This window comes from Peromyscus californicus, unplaced genomic scaffold (assembly GCF_007827085.1).
Source record: "Peromyscus californicus insignis strain IS unplaced genomic scaffold, ASM782708v3 Scaffold_13__1_contigs__length_99412109, whole genome shotgun sequence".
Classification (NCBI taxonomy): domain Eukaryota; kingdom Metazoa; phylum Chordata; class Mammalia; order Rodentia; family Cricetidae; genus Peromyscus; species Peromyscus californicus.
The window spans coordinates 85,660,187-85,684,409 of record NW_026294424.1 but is presented as its reverse complement, the minus strand read 5'-3'; the positions used below and the strand labels follow the sequence as shown (position 1 = coordinate 85,684,409).

Sequence of the window (24,223 nt, the reverse complement as noted above, 5' to 3'; positions counted from 1 at the left end):
GCGGGCCCGTCCGTCCGTCCGTCCGTGCGGGTGCCGCACCGCCACGCCTCCCGGCCCGGGGCCGCGCAACGGGGCCGCGCGCGCGGCCAGCCGCCACCAGGTAATCCCCCAGGAAGTGTCGGCGATTGGCCGGCGCTCAGCGGTGGATTTGCATGTCAATGGCCCCGAGGGCGCCCCGGAGGCTGGAAGACCCGGAGCGCACGATCGCGCGCGCTTCCCCGGGGTCCTCGTGGTGGTAAAGAGAAGGGCGGGGGGGGGGGGGGGGACCCACGCGCGCACCCCCTCTCCCTGTCAGTTCGCACACGGCGGTGTCTTCTTTGCACACGCCACACACAAGTAGGCAACCTCCTCCAGGAGCCCGCGCTCGCTGTCCAGGGGCCATCCAGTTAGTAATTGGCCAAATGAAGCATGATGAGGCAAAGTAAAAAGTTCACAGCTTTTTAAAAAGCTCACATTACAAGGAAAATAACCACCATCACCCCTTTTTTTTTCTCGGTGGGTCCTTTTTTCAAATTCAGGTTGTCGGTGATGGAGTCCAGCTGCTGCCCCTCCACCCCCGCCCAAGCCCCTTTTCGTTTCCATGAGCATCATCCCAGACCAAGGGAAGGTTATTTCAGCTGTGTGTTAAGCTGAGAGTTATGTTCAGCTTTTCACATTTTTAACACTATATACGTTTTAAACATTGTCTACGTTTTAAACGTTATATACGTATATTTTATACGCTTTTAAGCGTTATGTACGTTTCCATTGGTTCTGTACCTGTGGCATGGTTGCTCCGTTCATAAGTAAGGAAAGCCTGGTGGTGTTTTCAGTTTCATCTTTTTTCAAAGGCTCTCCCAGCCTCTTTCAATGGAAGCTAAGATCCCCGCCCCCATCAGAGAGTACTTTTAATTGCTTTCACATGTCTCCTCCAGAGATTATCATCGGAACAGTACAGTTTGCAATTGGCTTTATTCTAGCTCAGGCAGAGTCCCTATTGTTAAATTTCCAGGTTCCATATCTATAGCAATATGTATGCACACAGACACAGAAAAACGATACCTAACTGGGCAGGAGGCAGCTGGGAGCCCCGGTTACTGCCCAGCTGGTACCATTTGCCGATACTGAACTGTTTGTTGTATCCTTCTGGGCTGCAGGAGCGTTAGCAGCCACAGACCTCTTTTGAAGCCGTGGACAGCCTGCCCCCCAACTCCAAAGGTACTATCTCTGTTAAAACAATATTTTCTTTTACATGTGCTATCTATCACAAGTAGTTATTACCACATGGTCACAGGGTATCCACACTGTTGCTAGGCACCGGAGGCAGGCAGCTGGTGTTGCTGCTTCGCGTTCTAACGACTTACAGGAATCCAGTGCTAGAACGGGGCCTCCAGGGCTGGAGAAGACAGCTCAGCGCCAGAGAGCACTGGCTGCTCTTCCAAAGGACCCGGGTTCAATCCCCAGAACCCACATGGCAGCTCACAACGATCTGTAACTCCAGTTCCAGGGGATCAGAGGCCTTCACACCAATGCACATATAATAAAGTTAAATAAATTATAAAAAATAAAGTTTTAAAAAATAGAAAGGGGTCTCCAGGATTTAAGAATTTAAGGTTGAAGAAGAGGTAGTCCTTAGAGTTTATAGTGTTGGGGAAATGGTCAGGTAGAGAACTCAGCCAGCCACTGACCTGACTGTCTTATCAACTCTTAAGTCCTCAGGGTCAGGGGACTCTCCTGTTGTTGTTGTTGTTTTCTTTCTTTCTTTCTTTCTTTCTTTCTTTCTTTCTTTCTTTCTTTCTTTCTTTCTTTCTTTCTTTTTAAATGCTGTTTTATTGTATGCTACAGCCAGTGTATGTTGTTGTTTTCTTATTGGTTTGGTTTTTTGTTTTTTGTTTTTTTTGAGACAGGGTTTCTCTGTGTAGTCCTGTCTGTGCTGGAACTCACTCTGTAGACCAGGCTGGCCTCCATCTCAAGAGATCCTCAAGAGATCCACCTGCCTCTGCTTCCCCCGTGCTGAGATTAAAGGCATGTGCTGCCTTTAAACCCAGCACCCGGGAGGCAGAGCCAGGCTGATCTCTGTGAGTTTGAGGCCAGCCTGGTCTACAGAGTAAGATCAAGGACAGACACCAAAACTACACAGAGAAATCCTGTCTCGAAAAACCAAAAAATAAACAAACAAACAAACAAACAAACAAACAAACAAATAAATAAATCCACAGTTCAAAACACACTTTGGGTCCAAATCTTACCTCCCAATACAGCCTGTATAGTACACTGTAATTCATCTCTATTGTAACATGGGTCCTAGAACAATACTGTGTCTTATGTCTGCCATTTAGACACATGGGGTATTTTTAGAGATGGAAGGAAAGCAGCCTGTCTCCGGGGACCCAAGATGAGACATGAAATGATGAAATCCCGGCCACAGTACAGAAGGATGTCGGTGTCTGTCTGCATACACTGAGGGTAAGTTCTCTGACCTGACTTCCTTACTGTGCCTGACTTCCACAGTGGTCTGCCCCTGCCCCCAGAGCAAGGCGAGCCACGGGGCAGAAATCAGCCCAGTGTGTACATGTGTGAATTCCCAGTCACTTGTTAAAGACGGTCCCTGTGAAGCCACACTGAGCTTTAGTGCCTGTGTTAAAACTGCCTTTAGAAAGTATGTTTCACATTAGAATTGGAAGCCTTTTATTGAAAAGAATATTAATGAAGAAATACAACTTCAGAAAGGTACAATATTTTATTGGGAAATAACAGGAAAAAACAAGACAGGCCACTCTAAGAAAGGCTAGTCTGAAAACTTCCTTTGTGCACTTTCTTTTTAAAGCAGTGATTCTTTGTGTTTAATGTATTAATAGAAATAAAATTCATGTGCACTCTAATGTAAAATTAAAAAAACAAACACGTTCCTTTTGCACTCTCCCTCCTTTGAAATTGATGTAGATCAAAAAGACCAGAGGAGCTGGGCTAACTTCCCATCCCCCAAGCCCCAATGTATGCTTTTATAATATGTGTTGTGCCTTAAAAATATTAAACCAAATTTTACTTACAAGAAGGCTGTCATTGGTTCTTAGGAACTCAACGTGACTTTTCCCCCCTTATTTTTTCCAAATAAGGGATATTATGTGAGAAATATATTTAATCATGCTTTTAGCACACATAAAATAGAACCCTTCACTCACCACAGCTGTACAATAAATTCCTTGGTTCCTCTGCGTGCTCTTTTGAATGGTGTGACACTTTAGGAAAACAATATCCACATCTGTTGAATATTCTAGGGACTATGTAAGAGTTAATAGCAAGAGCATAAAACCAAGAAGGAAGATTCAAAATACGAAGTTACTGCTTCACAGAAAAAATCTTAGGAGGATGAAAGATGGGCTGCTTTCTGAAATGATGTTTGGGTTTCAAGGGAGCATTATACAGCTTTTGGTACTATGGTCACTCTAGTAAATATTTTTTAATGTTTTGAGAGACAGGAAAATGTGAAACCAAACAACTAGTCCAGTGTGTGTGTGTGTGTGTGTGTGTGTGTGTGTGTGTGTGTGTGTAAAATGGATGCTTAAAGCAAGGGAATTCATCGAAGGCCACTCCAGATCTAAGAAATGACTTATTTTATAGGTAAGGGAAAGGGGGAAACTTAATCATCTTTACAGCTTCCAAGAGTCTCTTTGTCCATTCACCCTCCTCCTAGTCCAGCTAGCCCGGCCCTTTCCCTTAAATAACGCTCACTCCTTCCTTAATTCTCTTATTTAAGGCATCTTCAACGCCAGCCGGCTAAATCCTGTTTACAAAGGACCTCCAGGTGTTCTGTTCATCGGAGCCCCAGGAACAAGGGCCTACATAAAGGCCTTTATGCGACCTGCCTGTTACCCAGAGAGCTAGGCGGGCTCTTGTAGAGGTCAGAACCCTAAGAAAAGAGCTGGGCAAGGACTAGGTAGGCAAGGTTCATTCATCCCTGGGGCACAACAAGTATGTGACTGCAGTGGTCCCTGGCATGGTCAGCTGGAGCAGGGTTGGGACCCTGTGGAAAACCCGACCTGCTTTAAACCGAGGCAGAGGAAAGGACAGTGACTTGGAGGAAGGGGCAGTTTTGGGTAAGGATGGTTCTTCTCACAGGAGAGACAGGTCACTGTCAACATTATGAAGGCTGTTAATATGTTACAGTCACCCGGGTCAGCATCCCGAGTTACTAAGGAGACAAGAAGAGACAGTATTCTTTGTGGGATGTCTTGGTTGGAAGATTTGAACTTTATCTTAGAAACTGAAAGCAACCTGAATATTCGTTCAAAAATATATAAGCATAACACTGTAAAACAAAAAGTTCAAATGTGTCCATCACCCCAGCACTCAGGAGGTGGAGGAAGTGGATCAGAAATTCACGGTTGTCTTCTGCTGTATTACAAGTTCGATAACAGCCTAGGAAACATGAAACCCTATCTCAAAAATTTAAAAAGTGGTATAAACAGAGAGAAAGAGAAAGCAACAGACAGACAGACAGAGCGATCACAGCTTAAGACCTCTAAACTTCACTGATATGCACAGCCTGAATATATATTTGTTATCTGGGGGTTTTATGTGAAATTCTGAAAGTTTGGGAGGTTTTTGTTGTTGTTGTTTTTTGTTTTGTTTTGTTTTTCAAGACAGGGTTTCTCTGTGTAGCCCTGGCTGTCCTGGAACTCACTCTGTAGACCAGGCTGGCCTCGAACTCACAAAGATCTGCCTGCCTCTGCCTCTGGAGTGCTGGGATTAAAGGCGTGGGCCACCACTGCCGCACAATTTGGGGGTTTATATCCATTCCACCATCATCTTGGATGACAATGTCTAGAAAGCAAATAAAATCCCAGTAGAATGACTGTGGCTGACAAAGGTACACTTGGGCTTACTTAGCATTTCTGTGTCACCAACCACATTACACACTTCTAGACCCAAGAAACTAACTTCAGGGGCTGGAGAGATGGCTCAGTGGTTAAGAGCAGTGACTGCTCTTCCAGCGGACCCGGATTCAATTCCCAGCAACCACATGGCAGTTCACAACTGTCTATAACTCCAGTTCCAGGAAGGGGATCAGACACCAATGCACACAAATAATTTTTTTAAAAAGGAAGAAACTAACTTCAGTGCCTAAAATAATCTGCCAAGCTAAGGACAGACGAGTTCTAGACATGAATTAAATACTCAAATTTCGTTTCTACTTTTATTTTAGTGGGCAGAATAGAATTTAGGAAGTTTCAGAATAGCTCGAGGTGAGGAATTGTGGCTTCCATCCTCATTCTTTCCCCTTGACTACTTCCATTCGGTGTCCACCTACAAAGTCCCTGCTCGGGGTGTTAGACGGCTGGAGGCCTTGCTGGCACTTCAGGAAGCTCCCTGTGTAGAGGCAAACTGGTCTCTAGACAGTTCTTCACAGCTGTGGGTGGTGGTACAGGTCCAGAATCCCAGCACTCAGTGAGGCCAGGCTCAGCTGCAACCGTGTGGAAGGAAGGAAGGGAGGGAGGCTAGACCTCAGTCTCCCGAGATAAAGCAGATGGAGTGGTGAGAGTATGGAGTACCGTCAGCAGCGTCAATAGCTTGCCAGCTGAGGGCCGATAAACTCATCTCGCCAAAGCTCAGCTTTTCCCGTGTAAACTGGGAGTTACTATACCTCCCACAGGTTATGATGAAGGTCTTATTGGGTAATCATTGAGTGTGTGTGTTTAGGGGAAGAGAGCTAGGTTGTTCAGATTCTCTCTATTGAATTCCTGGTAGTCCCACCTTCCTCCCAGCTGGTGCCATTCTCTGGCAAGGCAGGAATGAATCATCACAACCCACAGAAGCTTTAGAAGAAGCCTCTAGTCCAGCAGCTCTCAATCTGTGGGTCTCGACCCCTTTGCGGGGGTCAAATGACCCTTTCACAGGGGTTGCATATCAGATATCCTCCATATTAGATATTTACATTACAACTCATAACAGTAGCAAAATTACAGTTATGAAATAGAAACAAAATAATTTTATGGTTGGCGGTCATCACAGCATGAGGAACTGTATTAAAGGGTCGCAGCATTAGGAAGGTTGAGAGCCACTGCTCTGGTCAGAGGCACTTGTTTCTCCCACAACAGACATTATAGCTTTTTAGAACTAAACCAGAAAGGCAAGGAGATCCTTGGGGTACAGCGGGACACTGGGAGAGTTCCGAGTCCCAGCTGGGGGCTGGTGAACATGAGCAGAAGTCAGGAAAATGTGTGCCTGGGGTACCTGGGCTGGAGAGAGCTTGCCCTTTCCACTAACCTATGCCCAGTGACTTAGAAAGGCACAAGGTTTCTGCAAAGGTCAAATGGGCAGAGTCCTGGTCAGTATGGGGAGGTGTCGGACACCACTATCCCAGCTGGGAGCATGGGTATGGGGAGAGGGCAACCCAGAGACCAGAGGTGTGCCCTCCCACTCTCCCTGCCCCCCCACACACACACACGGGGTTGGGGGGGTGAGAGGGAGACAGAGACAGAAACATCTAGAGACTTTTTCCAGGCTCCTTTTAACAAAGTTGCCAGGGGCTAGAGCAGCCCCTGAGTGGGCTGCTGATAAGTTTCTGTCTCCTGCCTAAATGAGATCTCCCAAAGCAAACTGCTCAGGTTTTAGAAAAGAAAGTTATCTCTCTCCTGCTACATGTCAGTGGCTCATGATTTGTACCCAGCAAACAATCCAAGAGCTTGCCCAGTGCATCTGGTATCAACGAGTTCAAAAACATAGCTATGGTTATCTTGCCTTACAGTTCTGTGTGCTGTAGTAAGTTGGAGAGAATGTTTGTGTCCGGGAAGTATCCCCAGGGTTAAGGGAGGTCCTCAGGGATGAGCAAGAGGAGGGAGAGAGGAGTTCAGGGGGCGAGTCTGGAGGTCCCAGAGCCTCAAACAGCATGGGTCGGTGGGATAGTATAAGTAACCAGGGAAAGGGCAAGTAATTAACATACACGGAGAGGCAGTTGGTGGACAGTGATGGCCTTCATGCCATCAGCGGGATTCAGATCATCTGTTGTAGACTAGAAGAAATCACTGAAACCTTTGCCCCAGTGCCGTGGCTTGCTATGGCAGAAGTCCGTTGCTGCAGATGGGGGACAGGCCAAACAGGAAGTGCCGGGCTCGCTGACCCTGGCCTTAGGCCTTCACCACTAAGGTAGAATCACATTCCAGCAGTGCCAGCGTGAGTATAGACTCCAGAAACAGCCCAATTGGAGCCCTGGCTGCAGCCCTTACTAGGTGACCTTCGACTTGTCACTTCCCTCAAGAGAAGTGAAGGAGGCGGCTTGACTCAGCTGTGAAGCAGGGGCTTGACGCTGATCTGGACGACACAGCTGTTGGTGTCTTAAATCCCCTACTTCATGGGGAGGCACTTAGAACAGCTCTTGGTATAAAGCAAATACATGTTGAATCTTAGCTCCTATTAGCCCTTAAAATCATTGAGTTTTTAATGGGGAGAGAATGATGATTGTGTTGAAGAATTATTATATTCAACTCACGGTATCCACGTAAACTTTCATCCCCATGTAGAAATCTCAGGAAAGAAAACCCACCGTGTGACGTCACTAGCCAGAGGTAGAAATCTAGCTGCCGTTCAGACTTCTAACTCTCGCCGGCTAGTACTGACCCTGCCGGTTTATGCTGGAGAAAGTGTTTTTCCTTTCCAACCTTGAAGCTCTCTCTGAGCAGTGTTGATGAGAACCACTCACAGCTGCCACCTCTCACGAGAGGCCGTGACCCTCAGGAGGAAGGTGAAGGGCGCTTGGCATGTGAAGGGCGCTGACTCTGAATAGCATGTGAGCTAGGTGACAGTGAGTGCTGCTGGCCCAAGACCTTGCAAGGTAAGACTCCATCAGTGACAGGTCCTTAAGAGCATGGGTTCAACTGGAGTGCATTCAAATCCTGCTACATCCTGGTCGGCAAGCAGCATGCACAGGGGAGCAGGAGGCAGAGTGTGTAGGACTGGACAGGATCTAGCCGGACAGTCTTCAGAACCTCAGCTGTCCCTGCCAGCGAGGATTTTTAACTGATGATGCCTTAGAAGACTTGAAGACTGAAATCTTTTCTGGGATATGTTCTTATGGGGACTGCAAATTTTTGATTTTTTAAAAATATATATAATTTATTTTTATGTTCATTGGTGTCGTGCCTGCATATATGTTTTCGTGAGGGTGTCAGAAGGCCTGGAACTGGAGTTACAGACAGGTGTGAGCTGCGATGTGGGTGCTGGGACTTGAACTTGGGTCCTCTGAAAGAGCAGCCAGTGCTCTTAACCGCTGAGCCCTCTCTTTAATTTTTCTTTTTTTTTCCCAGAAAAGTATTCAAGTTTCTTAGGACATGGATAAAGATCCAGATGGGCTTGGGAGGGAAGGCCAACATGCTGCCGTAGAGGTGGAATAACTGCCTAATGCTGCTGGTTCCCAACCCGTCTCTAACAGGCATGGGTATCATTTGGTGTCTCCGGGGACAGGTATCTCTTGCTCCCGCCCCTCTGCCAGTCTGAAACCGTGGGTGCTCAAGCCCCTGTGTAAAATGCATAATCTTTGCATGTAACCGCCACACACTTGCCTTTAGATAGACTCAGCTCTAGATTCCTCATAGTTAATACCTAATCTGATGACGACATACTGTGTAAGTTGCTGCCGTCCTGTATCGTCTGTGGAATGATGAGAAACGGTGTATGTGATGGGAACAGTTGCAGCATCCTGGGCCTGATTCCAGTTGGCTAATTTGGAGACCTACTGCTCTGTGATCCTGTGTGCATGCCTGCCTGAAGACTAGGTGGGGAGACAGTACATGAGATGAGCTGAGTGGTAGAAAGAAACCTGGGCCAGGAGGTGCCCTGGGCTGGGAACCATCAGCTTGCCCCGAAGGCGGTAAGGACAAGGTTTAAAGCCAGGCTGGGTGTCTGAATCTAATCTCATTTGACATATAAGGAGAGAGTGGAGGCAGGTGATTCTTCAGAAAGCTGGCATGATAAATAACAAAATGACCTATAGATATCTGTCCTAATGACTAGAGTATCATGTTTCCCCACTGCTTGCAGAACTATGACTCATTGCTTCCCTGGCTCATCGAAGACACCAACAATGACTTCAGAACAATGCAAAATAACAACAGCAAACCAGTTACTTTTTAAAAGAAACATGGTCAGAGATTTGGCATTTCCTATCCTTCCACCCTGTCAGGACCCTGGACCTTTCACAAAAGACCTGCTGTTACTTTTCTGAGCATCGTCATAAAACCTATTACGCTTTCTTCCTGACTCCCATGTGTGAAGTCATGGCTACACAGAAATACTTTAAACTTAACGGCCACCAGCATTGCCTCAAGGCATGGCTTTAAGGATCCCTCCATGGTGAGGAAAAGTAACTTCAAGAGAGAGATTTTTATTAGAAAGGAGGGTTCCTGGGGTAAAGCAAATTGGGACTTGAGGGTTGCAAGTGACTTTGACGGCTGACCATAGCTGAGGTGTGGAACGGACTGCGCACCTGATCTTAAAGGGGTGAGATCAGTTTTTCTAACCACCTACCTTCATTTGTAAATTCTAACGCTTATGCTTGAAAATAAAACATTTCCACCAGCAACCTGGCAGCTTTGCTGGTCTCCAGGGTTAGCTGCTCTGGCTTTCCAAAAGCAAAACAGAAGAACTGGATGTGGCGGCCTTCTCGGCATCTCGGTTTCTTTCCTGACCCCCAGGAGCCAAGGAGCTGCCCCTTATTCTTCCAACACCTGCAGACATGAGCCTCTAAAAGGGACTGTAGCTGGCCCTGGAGATGACTTTTCCTGGAGTCATCTCCCAGGCTCCCTTTCATCTGCCTCATATCACAGTTTACTTTACACTCTCGTATGCAGACTCCAGCCAAAGGCTAAGTCTCTCTGCTCTCTTGCTTATTTGTTCTTAAGCACGACTTTCTCCTTGTAGGTGTCCAGGAAGCTGTTTCCCTTCCAAGCCGGATGTCAGTGTTATTCCACATACCTTAGTGCTCTTGCCTAGGAACCAAGATAAAATGGGACAAGTTTTTTTTTTTTTTTTTTTTTTTTAAAGTTCTTGTAGCCAGCACATTTGGGAGGCATCCAAAGGTGCTTATGTTGGCTAAAGTCAAAAAGGTCACAGACCTTGAGCAGATCTAACTGGCTCTTGATTGCCCTTGCCTCATGGGAGAAATCAGGACAACAGACTTGCCCAGAAAGAGGTGACTGACTGCCTTGTGTTCACATACAGTCCAGGCTTTCTATACTGGACTTACAGTCTGTACTATAAGACCCAAAGGTAGTGACCACCAGTCCCATTTTACAGAAGAACACAAGGGCCAGCTTAAAGGAACCTGGAGGTCCATCAGGGAAGTGGGAGAACAGGAATGCTGGTTCAAACCCAGGCTTTTTCCACACCAGCCTGGGTAACCAAAAGACTCAAGAGATGTTATAAGTGAAATTATTTCAATGAGTGGACAAAGTGTGTCCATCTCCTAGAGGGAAGAGGAAGGTGGCCACATCCTTTCTCTGTAGGCAAAGACCACAGCTATTGAGAGCATCAGAAGAAAGCTATACATAAACCATTTTACTTATAACTCTAACGGGAGGTGAGCAGAGCCCTGAATATATTCCTCTTAAACAGCCTGCCTCCACCCAAGTGCAGGGCACTTGGCCTGATCCCATCCACATTAGTGCAGCTCTAGGGGACTGCTTTCTAAGGCACCTTTATGACTCAGATGGTTACAATTTGCCAGCATTCCCTGGTTTCTGGTTTACGTACCTGACTCATGTTTTCCTTTGTCTGGGTTTCGGTCTCTCCCTTAACCCCAGTCTCCACTATGAAAATACTAGCCAACTGCCTAGGATCTGCGTGTATTCCTTTCTCAGAGGCACTTCTAGAGTTCTTACGGAGAAACCTCTGAATGTTCAGAAAGGCGTCAATCATCTACTACAGCTCTCAACACATTCTACCTCAATAAACATACTGACATAATTAAAACAAAAGTCTCTTGGGGTTCAGCAATGGCTCAGCCATTAAGAATACTTGTTGCTCTTGCAGAGGACCCAGTTATCAGCACCCACATGATGGTCACAACTGTCTGTACCTACAGTTCCAGAGGATTCAACATAGACAAAATATCCATACCCATAAAATAATTTGTGTGTGTGTGTGTGTGTCTCCCCTTCTAGCCCTAACAGTGTTCCAAACCCAGCGAATCCACCTCATTCATCTCTGATGCCCTGTGGTGCACAGCACATGTAGATATAGTTGAATTAAGGTTCCCACAGGCCATGCCAGGGAACAGCTCAATAAGAAAACAATTACCTAGCAAGCCTAGGTCCTGGGTTTGATTCCCAGCACTGCAAAGCAAAGCATATAACTCTTTGTTAGAAGCCAGTCTGAGGCCTGTTTTTACCAAAGTCTCCTGCATCCCTAAACAAAGGCCGGTCACGTCACGTCACATCGCTTTGGTGAGCCCAGGTTGCCCTGCTTGTCCCCCTTTATTTAAAGGAGCCTCATTCTTTCAAGATCTGTCCTCACGTGCTCTAGCCATTTTTTTCTGAATTGTGAACCAAGTTTTTGGCGCTTACCATAAACTGTCGTGACTCACATATGGCTATCCTGTATTCCCAATCAGATCAACCACAGAACTCAGTATGTCTGAAAGGTGCTACTATTCATGTTACTAAGAATGACTCTCATATTTTTCTTATTTTTTTAATAATCTATTTTTTTTTATTTTATGTGCATTGGTGTTTCCCTGCATGCATGTCTGTGTGAGGGTGTCAGATCATGGAGTTACAGACAGTTGTGAGCTGCCGTGTGGGTACTGGGAATTGAACCCTGGTCCTCTGGAAGAGCAGTCAGTGCTCTTAACCGCTGAGCCATCTCTCCAGCCCTGACTCTCATATTTTGAGCAGGGTCTTGGAATATTCTTTACCTTTCCTGTTCAACTCCTCCTTCTTCAACATTTCTGGGGGGGGAGGGGCCACAAACGTCTGCCACAGCATCCGTGTGAAGGTCAGAGAAAATGTGAGGGACTTGGTTCTCTCTCCACCGTGTGGGTCCTGGAGATTTAACTCAGGTCATCGGTGCCTGTGCCCGATGAACCACCTTGTGGCCCTGATCCCTTCTTGACACTAAAGAACCTCAGGACCTTCTAACTCTGTTCCTCAGCCTGTCCCTGTCTGCCTGCTCTGCTGCGGGGTGCCCCCATGTCCTTGACACTGTCACTGAGCTCCTTCAGGGAAGCAATCACGTGTGCCTCCTCATCTGGAATGCAACCCCAACCAATATTCTCTCCGAGACTTAACACTCCCAACTTCACCAGACAAATAACGCTTTCAAATCTGTTGATGATGAAAATCCTGTATCACTAATTACCAGTTGAGAGCTCTCCTATCAGTATAGCAACTGCCGGATTAGGAATGTTTTTTAATCCTCTTTCTAAAACGGACATGTCTCAGTCTTTGCTAAGCCCGCTTTGTGCTTCCCTCCCGCTCCCTGCCCACACCCACCATGTTTATCTCTGGTCTCCAGTCAGACTTGTGTCTGAAGGGCCTGCTTTGGTCCATAGTCACGTCTGTGTCTGAGGGAGCCCTGGTCTCTTTCCCATGTGTAGGAATGAAAAACCATGACAGGCCTTGAAGCTTCCCAGAAGGAACTGTCTGGGCCAGTGATTTACAGCCATGGTTTCCTTATTAACTGACTGCCAGACTTCAGGAAACTGGAGCCAACCCAAGTGGGGCCCCTGGCAGCTGCTAGAGCCATAGCCAGAGACCAATGTGGAACAGTTGCTGAGAGGGCTTGGGGGGTGGGAGGGGGTGTTCTGGAATCCTCATAGGCACTAGCTAAGGAGGGTGGTTCTGCTTCCTCACAGTTAGCAGACACTTCCATACAGGCCTGAGTTAAAGAGAGACCAAGAGTCTGCTGGATGTCAGCTTTCCTCAATATCTGAAAATATGTAGGAGACAAAAACAAAAACAAAAACAAAAAACCAAAACAAAGCAATAACCTAGAGAAATAGAGTAAGTAATCAACATTACTGGAAATAGGTCTCTCTTCCTACACATATACATTTACCCATCCACACACACCCATCCACACCCTCACACGCATACACATTCACCCACCTCTTCACATATACACACACACCCATCTGAGGGAGACCAGCTCCCTCTTTTTCCCCAGGGGACTCTTGAGGAGGGAGAAGTGAGAAATACTTAGATAGAAATATAGAGGGGAGAGACAGAAACACAGGACAGCCTCGGGAAAGCCTGGGTCAAAACCCACCAGCCTCTTCTGTCCCTACTAAAGGGCTTTTAAAGGAATGCCAAGGGGTGGAGCCAAAGACCTCCCCAGCACAGCCAAATGCAGACTATCCCAGGCACCTGGTAACCATGCACATAGACCAGCCATCCCCTAATGCAGCCCTGCTGTGTAAGCAAGTTCAGCTCTCACTAGGAAACCTTTGTGGGCTCCCACTCCCACCCACCCCCTCCACACACATACACATTCACCCATCCACTCTCCACACATGCATACACACCCATCCACCCCGCACACACACATACACACTCACCCACCCACCCCCACACACATTTAAAAACCTTTACTTCCTGACACATAAGAAGTTGAGGACATTATATAGATTTCAAAAGTCCATCTTTTTAACTAATTTTACAACAAGACGTCAGGCAAGTAGCGTTATACATGGATAGAGGATTTTGATCTATTTTACACATGTATGTCCTAACGCTACTGAGCTGCACAGTCGCCATTTTTATGTTATATGCCTTGCCACAATTAAAATTCTTTTCATCTTAAAACTCAAAGAACAAGAAATAAACAAAAAGGAAATAGACCAATTCCTTCCTGAGAGCTTGCTCCCAGGCTGCACGCTCCCCACCCAGCCACCAGCCTTCTAGCCTGGAGCAGAGCGGTGACACTTCAATATCCTTCTTCTTGTGTAGACAAAGCAGGGAAACATGGAAAGACATGAGTTTACAGAGGCAGAGGGGAGAGCTGACAGCCGTCTTCTTGGGAGTCTTGTCACTCAACCCCTGGCCAACAGGGCATTTCTAACATTACTCATGCAGAATGGAGGAAGTTTCTGAAAATGGAGATACTTGTCTATATTAAGTCTATTCCAACTGAGAAGTCTACCAGTGATCTGGGGAGGACAGTCACTTCAACAAGCCAATGTGGAGGAGGCCTCCAGCTCCATGGCTCCCTAAGCCTTCCTCCCACACCCATCCCACCCCATGCAGTCCAGTGGGGGGGCTGAGCAGTTTCCATAGCCTGCTTGCATGCAGGGAAGGGTCTGCTTTTCAGTCTGGCCCAATTTAGAGTTGTTTTTCAGCCAGGCGGTGGTGGTGCATGCCTGTAATCCCAGCACAGGTGGATCTCTGTGAGTTCGAGGCCAGCCTGGTCTACAGAGCTAGTCCAGGACAGGCTCCAAAACTACAGAAAAAAAACCCTGTCTCGAAAAACAAAAACAAACAAACAAACAAACAAAAAATAGAGTTGTTTTTCTCTTGGAGGTGACTGAAGGGACAAGCAGAAGACATTTTAACTAATGCTTCTTCCTTTAGCTCTGCAAATACTAGGAAGAAGGCCATGTTCCTGAGGTATGAGACAAGATCCTCTTCTCCACACACTAAAACTTACTCCCTTAAGAAGAGTCCAGCCTGGAGGTGATGGTGGGAGGTGATGGTGGGCTTGTGCTTGGAACATAAGCTCCACTAGGCCACCGAGCTCTCACCTGGTGTCAACGGTAGTTGCTTGTGTATGGCTGTCACACTTGACTTACGGCTAGGCTTCTAGCACTAGGTACCTGGCACACAGGTGCCTCTCAAATATTTGCTGAACAAACAAGAACAGTGAAATGGCTGAGCGCGGCTGAGGCCAGGGATTGCTGGATCGCTAAGGACGAGGAGAAAGGGTAGAGAGGTACAAAGGACAGGGCCTGCCAACCTGCTCTGTCCATTTAAACGGCCATGCCCCTTGGCATTCCTGTCCTTACGACGTCTGTAAGATTCAACATGAAGTATCAAAAGTATTTTCCACATAAGATGCTCTTCTTAAAAGTATATGAATTGATTTTTTCCCCCATAAATTGATAGCATTTTGCAGCCATCACCATATTCCAGTTTTAGGATAGTTTCATCACCCTGAAATTTTTCTCATCCCCATTCCAGCTTCCACCTTCAGCCCCCTGCTACCAATGAACCTCTCTTCAGCTCCACAGATTTATCTTTTCTAGGTATTTCAAATAAACAGAACCACACAGCATAGACATTTAAATGGCTGGCTTTCAGGAAGTATGTCTTTGAGACTCACCCATGTTGTAGCAAGTGTCAACAGCGTGTTCCTTTTTACTGTTGAAGAGTGTCCCACTGTACAGATGTACAGCCCTGAGTTTATTTATTTGCCAACTGATATACGGCTTGGATGTCCTTGTCTTTTGTCTGTTGTGAATAATGCCGCCGTTCACATTTATGTGCTTGTCTGTGAGTGGCCAGAAAGTCTGTCAAATTTGACTAAGAACAGTAGGAAGGGCCAAGGAAGATGCCCGGATTTTTTAGCTTAAGCAACAGGATGTGCGATAATACCAAATTCATGGAGCCGGGTGCCGCAGAGGAAGAGCTGTGATGGGGAAAATGAAATCAGTTTACCACGAGTCACCTGTGATGTGTGGGTGGGCACAGCCGGCGGGCTAGTGTGGTCTTGGGGCCTTCCGTTAGCTTCCTCAAAACACCCGACAAACTTATACCTTCACTTTGAGCAGCCAGTTCGGCTTTATGAGTCTCTCCTTGGGCACAGTCCTAACAATGCCCTGTGGTACAGGCCCCTCTCTCCATGAATCCGACCACAGAAGAAATTCGTGTAACTCCCTAGTAAGTGATCCTTTTGGTTTGCCTGGCAATGATAACCTCTGCCATGCACACAGCATTTCCTTTTCATAAACTGCGGTAGGCATAAATAACCAAGTGTACCTTAACCACAGTTCAGTGGCACAAAATATATTCAAAGGGCTGTCCCTTGGTCACTACCATCCTGCCACAGAATTCTTTTTTATCTTGCACCTCTCTTGCCCATTTAAGCAGTTCTTAAATCCTTCTACACCCTGCTCCCGCCAACTACCTTTCTACTTTGCTGGACCTGACTTCTTTGGCTATGTATATGAATGGGATCATACCGTATCCATTTTTGCAAGATTGATGTGTTTCATTTACCGTAATACCCTCAAGGTTCATTCACACTGTAGCCTGCAAGACGATTTCCTTCCTTTTCAGGGTTGACTACTAGGTCACTGTACACATTTGATAAGTTGATGGGGATCTGGCAGGACGGCTGTGCTAGTTAGTTTTTTGGGTTGTTTTGTTTTGGTTTGGTTTTGTCGACTTGACACAAGCTGGGGTCATCTGGGAAGAGGGAGGCTTAACTGAGAAAATGCCTCTAACAGACCAGCCTGTAGGCAAATCTGTAAAGCATTTTCTTGATTCATAATTGATGTGAGAGGACCCAGCATACCGTGGGCTGTCCTGGGGTGTACAAGAAAGCAGGCTGAGCAAGCCATGAGGAATGAGCCAGTCAGCAGGACCCCCACCCACCCCTAGCATCCTGCTTCATCTCCTGCCCTGTTCACTTCCCTCAGGACTGGGAGTTAGGGATGAAATACACGTTGTCGTCCCCAAAGCTGTTTTCAGTCATGGTGTGTGCTGACAGCCTGAGTTCAATGCCTGGGATCCACATGGCTGTGCACTGTTGATGTATGCACGCACGCACGCACGCACATGTACATGCACACGCACGCACATGCACACGCACACACACACACACACACACACACATAAATATAGTAAAATTAAAGAATTGATGAGGGTAAATATAGACAAAGTACTTTATGAAATCCATTTCTATGCCAATAAAAACTATAAAATGAAGAGTTAAGCAGATCTTTCTTCAACTCAGGCAAGCTGAAATACATGAACTGTCTTTATAATATACAATCACATAAATCTACAGCTGTACTGAGTGAGCCCAGAACGTTCTCTAACTTGAGGAAACACTAGGAACCACAGGATTCTTTAATGTTACACATACAATATAGAAAACGGCACATTTTTTGGAGGCCTTTGGACGTATCTCTTTAAATCATTGAATACTTCAGCCCAAACATTTCCTTGGAAAATTCTTTCCTCATAATCCACAGGGTCACGCCGTGACCTGGTTCTGTTTGGTTTTGTGATAAATATGTCTAGCTGGAACTTCACGGTACACTTCAAGCTTTCTGTAATATGCAGGGTCAGGCAGGTCAGAGCTGCCACTACAGAATTCCAGGCCAGCACTTATCAGAGATCGAAGGGACGACATGGGGTCAGGCTGTCACACCTGATGGCAAAGAGAAAGACTGACTGTACCATCACGGAACAGGGAGAAGGGTTGAATTCCGTGTTACAAGGGAAGGATGTAAGCAAGGTCCAAGGATCTAAACAAAACAACAAAAAACCTGCTCCTTTTCACAGATGGACAAAGCAGACAGTTCTTGGAAAAATACCAGAACAGGGCAATGTATCTAATCTATCAGACTCAGGAAGAATGATGACACATGGTAGGAATTAAGATGATGAACTCGGCAAGCTTCAATAGCCATGAACACCAATACACACAGTCGAACTGTTGTAGATGTGGCACAAAGCAGGAAGTCCATAGACTTCCACCAGGGCAAGGCTCACCACGCCTGGGATAGCCAAGGTCCAGCTGGGCCTTCCAGAACCTTCTCTCCCCCAAGTGGCTGGTGCTCCTGACAAAACCATACATAGGTCCAAGGTGCTCCAGGAATGCCACAGCTTCCTGGTACACCTGCCCAGATGCCACGCCTGTAACTGGTATGGAAGGTGGGTCAAGAAATTAAACACAAGCTATCTCCAGTAGGGAGATAGGAAATCAAACTGAATTCGCCTGGATGCCCGCCTGGTCACATCGGCTGAGTGTGGCATGAATAAGCACCTCTCAGGCGGGATTGCTGCCAAGTTGAAGTGATTCTTCCTTTCGAGGCCCAGGGCAGAAGACTGTTATTGCTCAAGAACACATACAGTCCAGTCCTGTTATTATGTTGGCAATAAATTTATCCCACCTAATTTTGAGTGGCATTGGTAACTATAGTAACCAAATAACAACTGTAAAAACCTAGAACCTGTTTGGGGTGGGGACCCTGGTCAATGGTCTTCAGTTTGGGCTCATTTGAATTACCTGGCAAGCAGCCTTTAAACCAAGATTTAGTCAGGGCCCCGGGGCTAGGGAAGTAGGAAGACTATATTGTAGTATGAATAGAGCTAAGAGTTGTTTTTAGTACGCATGAAGTTTCAGTTTTGCAAGGTAAGACGTTGGAGATCCATTCCTAATGCACAACAATATGAATATACTTTGCTTTTGACAATGTGGGGATAGAACCAAGGCCTTGCACATACTAGATAAATGTTCAAAAATGCTTAACAAAACTGAACTGTCCACATAAAATTGGCTGGGCTAGTAACTAATGTTATGTGTATTTATAATGTTATGTTATTCATGTATTTGAAAAGCACAGATCACCAAGGCTCAGTACTGACTCCAAGTCGACTGAATTATAATTCCTGGGAATGGATTCCAGGCTTCACTGTTGTCATTAGTTATTTAATAATAGCACGGACATTGTTATCTTTGAAAGCTCTGCTAGCCTCCTCACGTGAAGGCAAAAGAATCAGACTCTTGGGGCTGGAGAGGGAACTCGGAGGAGGTGAGCACTGCCTGCTCTTACGGAGCACCTGGGTTCACTTCTCAGCACCCACATGACAGCTCACAACCACCCATAACTCCAGTTCCAGGGGATCCAGTGTCCTCTTCTGGCCTTTGCAGGCACCAGACAAGTGATCACTTATGTTGTTTGTTGTTTTTGCTCTTCTTTGGGGGGCCTGCCACCCAGCTCCCAAATAAATCACACATGGAGGCTTATTCTTACTTATCAATACCTGGCCTTAGCTTGGCTTAGTTTCTTGCCAGCTTTTCTTAACTTATCCCGTCTGTCTTTTGCCTCTGGGCTTTTCCCGTTCTCTTACTTATACAAATCTTACTCTGTTGCTCTCTGTGTAGCTGGGTGGCTGGCCCCTGATGTCCTCATACTTCTCTGGCTCCTCTTTTCTCCACTCCTCCATCTCTTCCTCTTCTATCTCTTCTCTCTGCCTGCCAGCCCGCCTATCCTTTCTCCTGCCTTGCTATTGGCCAGTTCTTTATCAGACCATCAGGTGTTTTAGACAGGCACAGTAACACAGCTTCACAGAGTTAAACAAATGCAGCATAAACAAAAGTAACACAAATAATTTTCTACAACACACATGTATGCAGGCCAAACATTCATACACAGAGAAATCAAATCAAAGCATGTTAAAATAAAAATAAGACTATTTGATTGGGAGTCACAGCTATCAGTCAACTATACATCCTGGCTACACAAACTGAAGAAAAATCACCAATCGGGAAAAAATACACAGAAATGCTACAAACGTTCCGACAATGTGAGGCTCACTGAGCTCTTTAGATAGGAAACTGCCTTTTCCAACTAACCTGATTTTACAAATACAAAATGTTTTCTTTACTTAAATTCATAACTTTCTGAGCTGGCAAGATGGCTCAAAGTGTTTACCAGGTAGGCCTGGCAGCCTGTGTTTGATCCGCAGAGCCCATGAGGAAGGACAGAACAGACTCCCAAAAGTTGTCCTCTGAGCTGGGCAGTGGTGGTACATGCCTTTGATCCCCGAGCTTCAGAGGCGGAGACAGGCAGGTCTCTGTGAGTTCGAGGCCAGCCTGGTCCACAGAGCAAGACCCAGGAGAGCCAAGGCTACACAGAGAAACCCTGTCTGGAAAACAAACAAACAAAAAAGAATTTTTTAAAAAAAAAAAAGAAAGAAAGAAAGAAAGAAAAGGAAAAGAAAAAGAGGAAAGAAAAATGTGTCCTCCGACCCCCACAAGCACCCCCCTCACTCACACACTGCACACAAGAATAAGAATACATTTTTCTAATCATAAATTTTTGAATAAGCTAGTCCATGAGAAAAAGGGTATTCTCCAAAGTTATAGGAATGCTGATAACCGTAAGAATCCCATGCAGCTCACCCACTGTGTGAACCTGGCTTGCTGTCTACAACTGCCAGGAAATGGGAGCCAAGCATGCTCGGGTACAGAGGCCAGATAAGAGGCTGTTTGGACAGCCAGACAAGGTGTCTGAAATCCGCACGGGAGGAAGGCTACAGAGGAATAGAAGCTACAGGGCGGAAACAAGCCAGGGGGTGGTGGCTCACTGGAATGCCTTCATCTTGTCCAGAGAGGCCTTCCAAGGATCGTCGCCCAGTGGAACCTGTTTCCAACTTCTCAGACAGAAGCTGGACATGGGAATTTTCCCATGATATTTTCCAACTTCTTTGGGGAGGGATAGGATGGGAGGGATTCTGTTTAATTTAGCATTATGTTTTCTACTTATTATGTGCTGGTTTTAGCGTAGGAAACATGTCCGATGCCCTGGAACTGGAGTTACAGACAGTTGTGAGCTGCCATGTGGTTGCTGGGAATTGAACCTGGGTCCTCTGGAAGAGCAGCCAGGGCTCTTAACCTCTGAGCCATTTCTCCAGCCCTGTAGGAAACATGTCAACAAGGAACTAAATGAACTGTAAAGGAAAGTCTCCCACAGTCCCACCTCTATAACACATCTGTTTTCACTTTTTATGTTCTCTCGTTCATAACTTTGCATATTTTCAAGTACATTGTACATTTTAATGTGTTTTCATTTTGTTGTTGTTTTGAGACAGGGTCTCTCTACATAGTCCTGGCTATCCTGGAGCTCACTATGTAGACCAGGCTAGCCTTGATCCTCCTGCCTCTGCCTCCCTAAAGCTGGGAGTAAAGGTGGGCACTGGTTTCATTTGGCTTTTTATAACCCTTTTTACAGTAAGATTCATGTGAGAATGTGTGTGTGTGTGTGTGTGTGTGTGTGTGTGTGTGTGTGTGTGTGTGTGTGTGCAGAAGCCAGAGAAGCACTGTTTACCTTATTCTTTTAAGGCAAGGCCTCTCACTGAACCTGGAGATAGGTTGGCAGACATGGAGCCCCTGGGACCTTCCTGTTTCTATTCCGTGCACCTCCCCAGTGCTGGGATGATGAGCATGCACATGACTGTCTCCAACTTTCTAGGTGGGCTCTAGGGATTTGAACTCAGGTCTTCCCTCTTGCACAGCAAACACTCTTCCCTGCTGAGCCATCTCCCCAGCCAGCAGGTCTTTTTTAATGGGTGGTTTATGGTCTACAAATTGATACTTTTTTTTTTTTTTTTTTTTTACAACTAGGAAAGTGGAGATAGGAGGGACGGGAGGGGAGAAGACAGGGAGAGCAGATCCACAGAACTCCAAACCACTCAACCCCACACTGCTGTCTGGGCCAAACAGTGCCCGATGAGGTGCCCCAGCTGAGAGCCTGCACACTGGTCACGGCTCGGCAGGTCCCGTGACGTCACAGTCAATGCCTCTGGGATTTATTGTGAAAATCAGGGCTTACAAAGAGTGTCAGGAAGGGCAGGTCTGTGATTCTTTAGTCTTCGATGAGGGGGTGCAGAGCCCCTCGGTCCTGCACAAGTCACACACAGCACGGAGACCCCCCAAGATCTTATCAGCTGCGCTGTCACACCTCGCTGCCTCCTCCCGCCCCGGTTCATCTTAAGCTGATAAAAGATAAACTGAGCAGAACAGATTAAGCCAGTTGAACTTTTTTTCTTTGGAACGAGGGAAGAGACTATAATCTCTGTGTGACTGTCAGTATTTTCTAGATTGCCAGACACTTATCGATGGACTTAAGTCAACAACCCGTGGTCACCAAAGGATCAGGGACAGACACCTTACGATTCAAGGGCCTCCAGAAGGCAGCGGATGACGCTCGAGCCAGGAGTCTAGAGACACGGCTTTACACGTCAACTTCTCCTACTCTCGCTGGGAACCTAAGACCTGGGAACTTTTCAGCGTTACAGTCTGTTATCCGGGTACCACGTGGAAGTACCAGCTTCTGGAGCCAGACGTGACGGGCCGCACCTGTAATCCCAGAACCCAGGAGGCAGACACGGAAGAACCGCTGCAGCTCGAAGCAGGCCTGGTTTGCACAGTGAGCCCCGGGGCCAGCAAGACCCATAAGACCTGTCTCCACTGGCTTTCAATTTTGTGACCAGTTATAAGTACAAGAAAAATGGCATAAGTCATGTTGGTCAACTCATTTAAACTTACGTATACATTTTCTAATAAACACTGATAAACTTTCTCTCTCTCTCTCTCTCTCTCCCTCTCTCTCTCTCTCTCTCTCTCTCTCTCTCTCTCTCTCTCTCTCTCTCTCTCTCTGTGTGTGTGTGTGTGTGTGTGTGTGTGTGTGTGTGTGTGTGTGTGTATGGATGTTTTGTGAGCGTGTATGCCTGTGCACCATGTACATGCCTGGTGCCCACAGAGGCCAGAAGAGGGCACTGGATGCCCTGGAACTGGAGTTTGTGGGTGCTAGGATGTAAGTGCTGGGATGTGGGGTGTTTGTGGGTGTTGGGATGTGGATGCTGGGAACCAAACTCTAGTCCCCTGGAAGAGCAGCCAGTGTTCTGACCCTGAGCCGTCTCTCCATCTCCAACACTAGTGGACTTTAGATGAGGAATTATTAAAGGCAAGAAACAAAAAAAAAATGGTAAAAGATAATTCTTGAAACCAAGATAGTTATGGTTCTTTAGGAAGGAAAATATGGGTCGGGGAGTGAGTAGGACACTTGTCCAGAAGCAATGTAGGCCAGCTGAGCTTGGAGGACATAGCACAGTGGCAGACAGAAACAAGAGAGATCCTCTCTCAACAAAAAGGAAGACTCTAGAAAGTTTTACTCTGCTCTCCACATGTATGCTGTGTCCCCCCAACCCCCACCAGATAAATAAATAAATAATAAACAATAACGACAAATAGATGTAGAGATTGTCTAGGTGGGTCCGCCCTAACTTTCATTTTCCGGCTGGCTGCAGAAGTCAATGGGATTCTAAGCAGGAAGGAAGGGTCTGGGTGTATCCTTCAGGCTCAAGGGCAACTCGGGCTGTCTCCGGGAGCAGTGGGCTCTGGGTAACAGCGGTGAAAAGATGGAGACCTTCCCCAACAACGGTAAGAAGTGGAACTCAACCAACCTCGAGAGTGGGTTTGGAAGTAGATTCTACTCCAGATTCTCCAGATAAGAACCAGCTCAATGTACACTTTGAGTTCAGCTTTGTAAGAGCCCTCCCGAGCAGGAACTGAATCACGAGTGGTTTCTAACCTAGAGCTGTGAGCTTGTATATTGCTGCTTTCAGAAGCCCTGTCCGCAGTAGAATTCTCTACAGCAACAGAAAACGAATACAATTTGCCAACAGTCGGGAAGGTTGTGGGAAAGCAGAGGATGATCTAACCACTTCAGGAAATGGGATAGAAGTTTCTTATAAAGTCGAACCTACATCTGCCCTACGGTTCTGCATTTCATTTGCAGGTATTTACTCAAGGGAAATGAAAATGTGTGTCTATAAAAGACTCTTTCACTAATGTTCACAGCAGCTTTATTCATAATCGCCCCAGACTGGACAAGGGTCACATGTTCATCAACAGGAGAATGAGTAACAATGAACTAGGAACACAAACATGGTTCAAGTTCAGAAATAATGATGAGTGGAGAATACGAAAGACAGTCTAGTGCTATCTCATTTAACAAAGTCCTAGAAAAGCTGAGGGTGTGGCTGGGATGCCAGAGTGCTTGCCTAGCACCAGCCAAGACTGGTTCAATCCCAAGAGCCACACAGACCACACATGGCAGCACACACCTGTACTCCCAGCATTTGAGAACAGGAGGAGGAAGAAGAGGCTGCTCTTCCAGACTGAGTGAAGGTATTTCTAGGGTGACCTGAATGAGATCAGTGGGCGCCTTAGGCATCCATCTGGGGTGATGAACATGTTCCACATCTTGTCGGGGATCAGATTACACCAATGGGCAGGTGTTTATTGTCAGGACGAGGGTACAGACATTCCAGTTTGTAAATTACCCGTCAATAGAGCTACTTTTAAATAAATTGGAAAGGAAATTCATCGCCATATATTATATAGCCTCTCACATGCAAAAACATCCCCTTTCTGGCTAGTCCTGAACTTATCTTTTCTCACACTGTAGGAGGCTTCCCAAAGCCCATAACAGCTTCCCAGGATTGATCAGGTTTCTACT

General features: G+C 46.3%; 1 protein-coding gene and 1 long non-coding RNA gene across 2 annotated transcripts in view; one reads left to right on the top strand and one right to left on the bottom strand.

Annotated features, from left to right (window-relative positions):
- The window catches only part of Shroom3 (shroom family member 3), a 301,901-nt gene that overhangs the window by 73,374 nt on the left and 204,304 nt on the right, over positions 1–24,223 (bottom strand). The window lies entirely within an intron of this gene.
- Positions 7–22,282, top strand: LOC128108614 (uncharacterized). The gene is made up of 4 exons (XR_008217534.1): positions 7–100; positions 1,137–1,197; positions 2,319–2,445; positions 21,791–22,282. It is a non-coding gene; the product is annotated as an uncharacterized LOC128108614 (long non-coding RNA).